General features: G+C 38.7%; 1 long non-coding RNA gene across 2 annotated transcripts in view; it reads right to left on the bottom strand.

The window, feature by feature from the left end:
* LOC104693680 overlaps window positions 1–6,151 on the bottom strand; it is a 66,412-nt gene that overhangs the window by 21,196 nt on the left and 39,065 nt on the right. The gene's annotated exons all lie outside the window — the stretch shown is intronic.

Here is a 6,151-nt window from a genome sequence, read left to right as displayed (position 1 = left end):
GGCAGAAAAAAGATTATTGAGCACATAAATCATCATCTGCCCCCAGAGTACACCCCATAAAGTCTATTTATTGCAAAGGGAGTTCCATGAAGGCAGATCCTATAACACCATGTTTTCAAAAGGTATTTACCAAAAGCCTGTGGCTGAAGTCCAGGAGTGCAGCTCAAGACCACATGCACAGGCATCTGACAGGCACTGCATTCCCTATGCCAAGCAATCCATCCAGAGTGAGCACTTGCTCCAACAGAGCAAGATCTTTGCAATCTAGTAATCTCCTCCCCCACATCACTCAATCTGTCCACCCTTCTCCTATTTCATACTCCTAGAGACAAGCAAATACTCCACTTTTCACTGTAACTTCTCTAGCTTCACGATTTCCCTCAGTTTCCTATCATCAGGTTTACTCAAGGCAGCTCCCTCAGATCAACCACCATTTTCTGACAGAGTAGAACCAAGACAGAGCCCAAGGCTCTAGTAAAACATGCTTGTCCCATCTCAAAACCTTGCTGAGCACAGGTTTCTGCTTTTATTCATTATTCACATTATTTTAAGAGTTTTCAAGCGATTTTTAGTACTATGGTACATTACACCTTTTGTGCAACTGTTGCTCCAAGTCAACAGGTTTTGTTTCTTTACCAGTTTTAGACTCTCTTGATGCCTCTTTAGTTTTTGCATTTCTAGGCAAATTAGTAGATCCCCTTCACTAGTTTGTCAATGTTTTTTTTTTTTTCCTTCTTTTGTGCAGCCTAACTCTTCAAGTGGTGTCCTTTGACTTGATTCCACACTGTACCTTCCTTCACATAGCATTTGCAATGCTTTGATCACTCTCCCCTCATCATTTTGTTCCTCCACCAGGAAAAATATATTAACACCAGAAACTTTCCACTCTAGGTAAGGGGGCAACTTTCTCCTTGGAAACTCTGCCTGTCATGCTCAGTTTTACATTGTGCCTCGTTATTGACATTGACAATGAATGTTGGCTACTTATGGAAATTGGGGACATAATTCTCACCATAAAACATTTACCGGAGTAAACTCAACCCCACAAACAAATTGATGCATACAAGTGGAACAATATAAAAGCCACCAGCAGGGCACAGCTTTACTTTATGCAGATGTACAGTTTGCACATTATGGGACTCAACAGCACTCAAGTTTCCAATAACTTCTTTTTTTTGCTTGACCAATTTTGTTCATTACTTATAGGTCCCTGCAGAATTCTGAGCTGTTATTACAAACATATACATTACAGAAGGAACACGGCCTGACATGCATAGCTGTTTAATAAGGTTTTCATCAGCTGCTTTTACTGACATTTTTCATTTCTCTTAAGCCCTGCTTTTAATGTCTCAGTCTTCATTTGATACCATGAAACAAAAGGAGTTGAACAGAATGTGTTCATGGCTGAATATCAAAAGAATCACACAATGCACTTGAAGCATGAAGGCTCTGTAGGCAATTTCCGTTCCTGTTTGCATATGCAATCTAGACTGGAAAAACTTTCCTCTTTTCCTATATCAGATCAACCCCATAAAAAAAAAATTCTCAAAGAATTGAAAATAATACTGAGTTATAAGTCTAACATCCAAAGAAAAGCATGCCTATTTGCATGAAGAATTTGGTGAAATTTTCCAAGAACTGCTCTTGTGAAACTGTACAACACAAGTGGATGTTCAAAGATCACCCATCCCAGAGAACATGAGCCAAAACAAAGTGTCCTTTCATCACTGAGAAGGGATTGTGAAGTTCTAAACTTTAATTATTTGAGCTAATAAGGTTGGCAAAAATAAAAAGCAGTCCTCTATCTTACCAAGATGTCAATAAAGTGAGAGTGTGATGGCCAATTCAGGTCCACTAGGACCTGAGGTAAATTTATACTGGCTCGAGGGCACAGCTCTGGCTCATACAAAAAAGCATATTTTAAGTGGGGCTACATTTACTAAAGAGTGGTCTGTACCCAAAATCAAATTGTTATGATCCAACCATTAAAAAAAAAAAGCAAAAAACTCTGATAATTTTTTCAACTCACACGTCAGTATTAATGGCGTCTCTACATCCCTCTCAGCCAAGCTTTCCCAGCAGAAAAGAGGTTGAAAGAAGATCCAGTACATTTTTTCTAGATATTTTTTCTACTTTGGTGGGGGGTGTAACTCTTCAACATGAGATGTTTCATGATAAGAAGAGGAGAAAGAGAGAGAAGCTTCACAGCCTGTGGTCAAAGGAGGTGAACAGAAAGTTTTCCTATGGATGCAATCCTGCTGCAATTACACTTCTTTTCACTTCAGTGGATTTCTATCAATGGCCATTCTTATAAACCTCTCTTTTCCTTAGCTCACAGTTCAGCTCTGCTGCATGGGGTTGGCTTTGTCCCAGCTATGCTCTACCTCCAGCAGCTGTGATGGATGAAGGATTCAGATTCACAACCCCCTTTCCTGCATTTGGGACACACTACAACATTCTGGGCAAATACAGTTTCTTTTTCAGATCCCCATAAATATCAGCAGGTAACATGAAACCTGAGCTGCTTTTGCTCAGATCTGATACCCAGCACTGCCAGAAAAGAGGGTTATGCTGAAGTGTCCTGGACAGCTTTACGGATTGAAAATGCCAGTGCCAGCACGTCTCAAAAGAATCTCAGAAGTTGACTGTTGATGCAATAAATCTGAAAATACATCCAACAACAGCACAGAACAAAGAAAAGCTGTGAAGGGCGGAGAGGAAGCTGGGAGAAAAAACCAGACAGGCTAAAAAGTTGGGAGTTGGTGTTCAGTGTTATAAATATTACCTAATTGTTTTGTCAAGACCTCTGCATTCACAGGTCATGCAGGATGCTCCAGAATTAGTCAGTGTCTGTCAGCTAAAACAATTCCCAAATGCCCTGATACCTTCAACCTGGCAAGTAACCCTACTGCCTACAGCTATTCCTTTTAACATCTGGGGGGATGATGGTGCTGTCCATACAAATATCTACTGGACTTGCAAGTCACATTCAGGAGCAGTCATTACATTACCAGTGTGCAGTCAGAAATAAGTGCAGATGGTAAAATACCCATCATTCAACAATCTAACGAGATTGTCACAAAGATGATTAAAACATGGCCCAGATTCCTGCTTTGACAGTCACTTACTCAGGCAAGAAGCAGTTCTGAACCTCTTTAGCCTCTGTTAATATAGGTATTAACAGTTAGATCCCAGATTTTACTTGCCTAAAATGGAGCTCACATAGTTTCTAGGAGTATTCAGCGATGTTATTTGATACCACTTTGCTCATTTGTCAGAAGGAGCAGTATTTTTGTTATTAAATTTTAATTTGCCATGGCATCTATGTAAGACTGCCAGCTGCAAGGTTTTGTATAGGGGCTAAAACATTTCTGCTCCTACAGTCAGGTCCAAGTCTTATTAAAATTAAATGGGAATTTTGAGCATGTTTTGAGTCACCTCTGATTATTTTAAGCTACGGTTTGTATCATCAGACAAAAACACCCCCTTAACCTAAAAATAGTCAAGAAATATGTAATAATTACTTTTTTAAAACCTGCAATTTACAGTGACATTTAACCCATTTTCCACAGCTGCAATTTGACAAGTATGTAATTACATCTGACCAGTGATAATCACAGACATAAATAAAATAAGGCACATTGAGGCTGACCTTTCTTAATTGAACTTTGCCTGCAATTAATGATCCATTGTCTGTATATTATTTACAATCAAGAAACAATTTATAATAATCTTCTATGATTACATCCTATTTTTCTAAATGAAAATGATATAATGGGTTGTTTAGTTTCTTAGTTATTTAGTGTAAAGGGACTGCTCACTTCTCATCACCTTCACTCCTGCCAGGAAGCACAATCCATAGGCCAGGTGGGATACCTGGGAGACCTGAGATGGCTTTAGCCCCCTGTACTTCAGACCATGGCTCCCATCTCTTGTGATGACAATGGCAACATTAAGCTTTCCTCTTTAGCTCAAGTAGAAACAATGGATGTGGTTTATGTCTGAAAACAGCTAAATATATACAAAGTGCCACTTACAAATATATGAGAACAGTTATTAAGGCAACCTGTGATGAGCACATATTTATCTCCAAGAACTTCCACTTTTAATGGAGAAGCATAACCTGCCTCCCTAATTTGTTTTCTCCACAGACCTTTGTCTTCCATCCCCAGCTTTATTTTAACAATTAATGAAGTCATTATAAGTCTTTCTATTGATTTCAGTAGCCTCCAGTAGAAGCCTCCAGCCCTGCCTCTGGGAGCTGCTTTCAGTTCTCTTGGCTAAAAGGAATTTGTTAGCTGTGCAGCATTACATATTAATTTATACCACCAGGTCTGACAGTCTGCCTGGGAGGCAGAAAGGCTGTAATTTAATATTTTAAGGCACATTATGTTCATTAAATGGTATGTGTACATTACCTGACTGTAGAAGTTAACAGAAATTAATTTTCATATAATAGAGTGCAGTATAAACTAATGAGAAATAAAGGCATGCTGGTCACCACACCATAACAAAACATTCTCACATCCACACGTACCCCCTGAGAATTGTTACCTCATGCCCTGCGTGACAGATGTCTACCAACAGTGGGCTTTGTTGTCTGAGGTGACTCACCTGGAATAAGTTAATGCTTCTAAGTGAAGCCAAGGAATGTTAACATTTTAAAGAGCTCAGGGATACAATAAATCCTTACACTGGATTTATGGTATTGGCATCATATTTAACTTTAGTATCTGTGATGTTTTTCCACATTAGGTATGAAAAGTGACTGAGAGGTTACAATTGTACTCTAGAACATACCTATACTGCAACTAAAACCTCTTTTTCCTTCTCTAATCCCAAAGCTAAAATGACTGTATTGATCCACCAATGCCTCAGGATAAAAATGTGTGCATATTTAAAATCATATTCTATAAAATGCAAATTGGCACACCACTCAAAAAAACCTACTGAAATGACACAAAAGTAAATGGAAGAACAAAAGATTCTTATAAACCAGATCGCTATTCCTATTGGATAGCAAACACCTGGCGTTTTCATGGCATGTTTATTCTGCCTTTAGCATTATGCTCCTTAGGACAGATGATTTCTCATGGCATCGGAAGGCAGCAAGTTCTGTCAAGATTTGCATGCCATAAATTTAGGCAAAAAGCACTGGAAAAGGTGCCTGGGCCTAAAAACTATTGAAACACAAAGGAATATTTAGATTCAAGATGCTTCGGATCAGCACACGAGTGCAAACCAACTTTTGTAAATAAACATTTTAGAAAAATAATGTAATGAAAAAGAAAATAGGAGTATCTGATGACTCATCTCCTTCCTTGTATTCAGCTTCCAAATGATGTACCTAGACATATGTATACATCCAGAATCTTCTCTGCAAGAGGGACGTAATATTGAGACATCACAGCTTTCTTTGTATCCTTCATACTCTTCCCTGTGTTGCTATTGCCTCCAATGACCTATTTCTGTCCATTTTTAAGAGACCAGCTAATCCAACTGCACCTCTTGCTAACACCAGATCTTTACAAATGCATTACAGTGACTCTTGAAATTCCTGATTCCTCTCACCTTTGACTGAGATCCAGAGTTTCCAATGGCAAATCCATATTCTCACATCAGAAAAAGAGACTGCTCCTTGGATGTACTTAGGCTTCGAGCATCAAAAGCAAACATCTGGCAGTGTCTTGGAAATTGTTCTCCACTTTAGAAATACGAAATGGATTTTTCTACAGTGCCAGTGGGAACTCAAATTTCTAATAGCTTTGTGCTCCACTGGCCCTCAAGAAGAAAATGTCCAGGTCTTAGCCATAAGCACTATTAGTAGATATTCCCTAATTATAATTTCCATGATACCTGAATGAATACACCTCAATGTAGGCTTCCAAAGCATGTGCCAAAGAAAGCATTTAACTTTCACTTGTACTTGTGCATGTATTACCCACATGACTGAATGCATGGAACAGAAGAGCACCAATTAAAAACTACTAAAAAAATAACTCTCTAACCATTTAAAAGTATCATCATTTACTTTATAAGGACTACGATGCAAACTTCAGCACAGCCATTCTTACGTAAGTTTTCAAATCCCTGCATGGGGGATCTCAAAATTCTCTGACCCTCATAGGCAATTTTATCAAGCAGTGAGAAT

Source organism: Corvus cornix, chromosome 4 (genome assembly GCF_000738735.6).
Source record: "Corvus cornix cornix isolate S_Up_H32 chromosome 4, ASM73873v5, whole genome shotgun sequence".
NCBI classification, from domain to species: Eukaryota; Metazoa; Chordata; class Aves; order Passeriformes; family Corvidae; genus Corvus; species Corvus cornix.
Note: the sequence above shows the minus strand (reverse complement) of the source record. Positions and strands in the feature narration are given on the sequence as shown.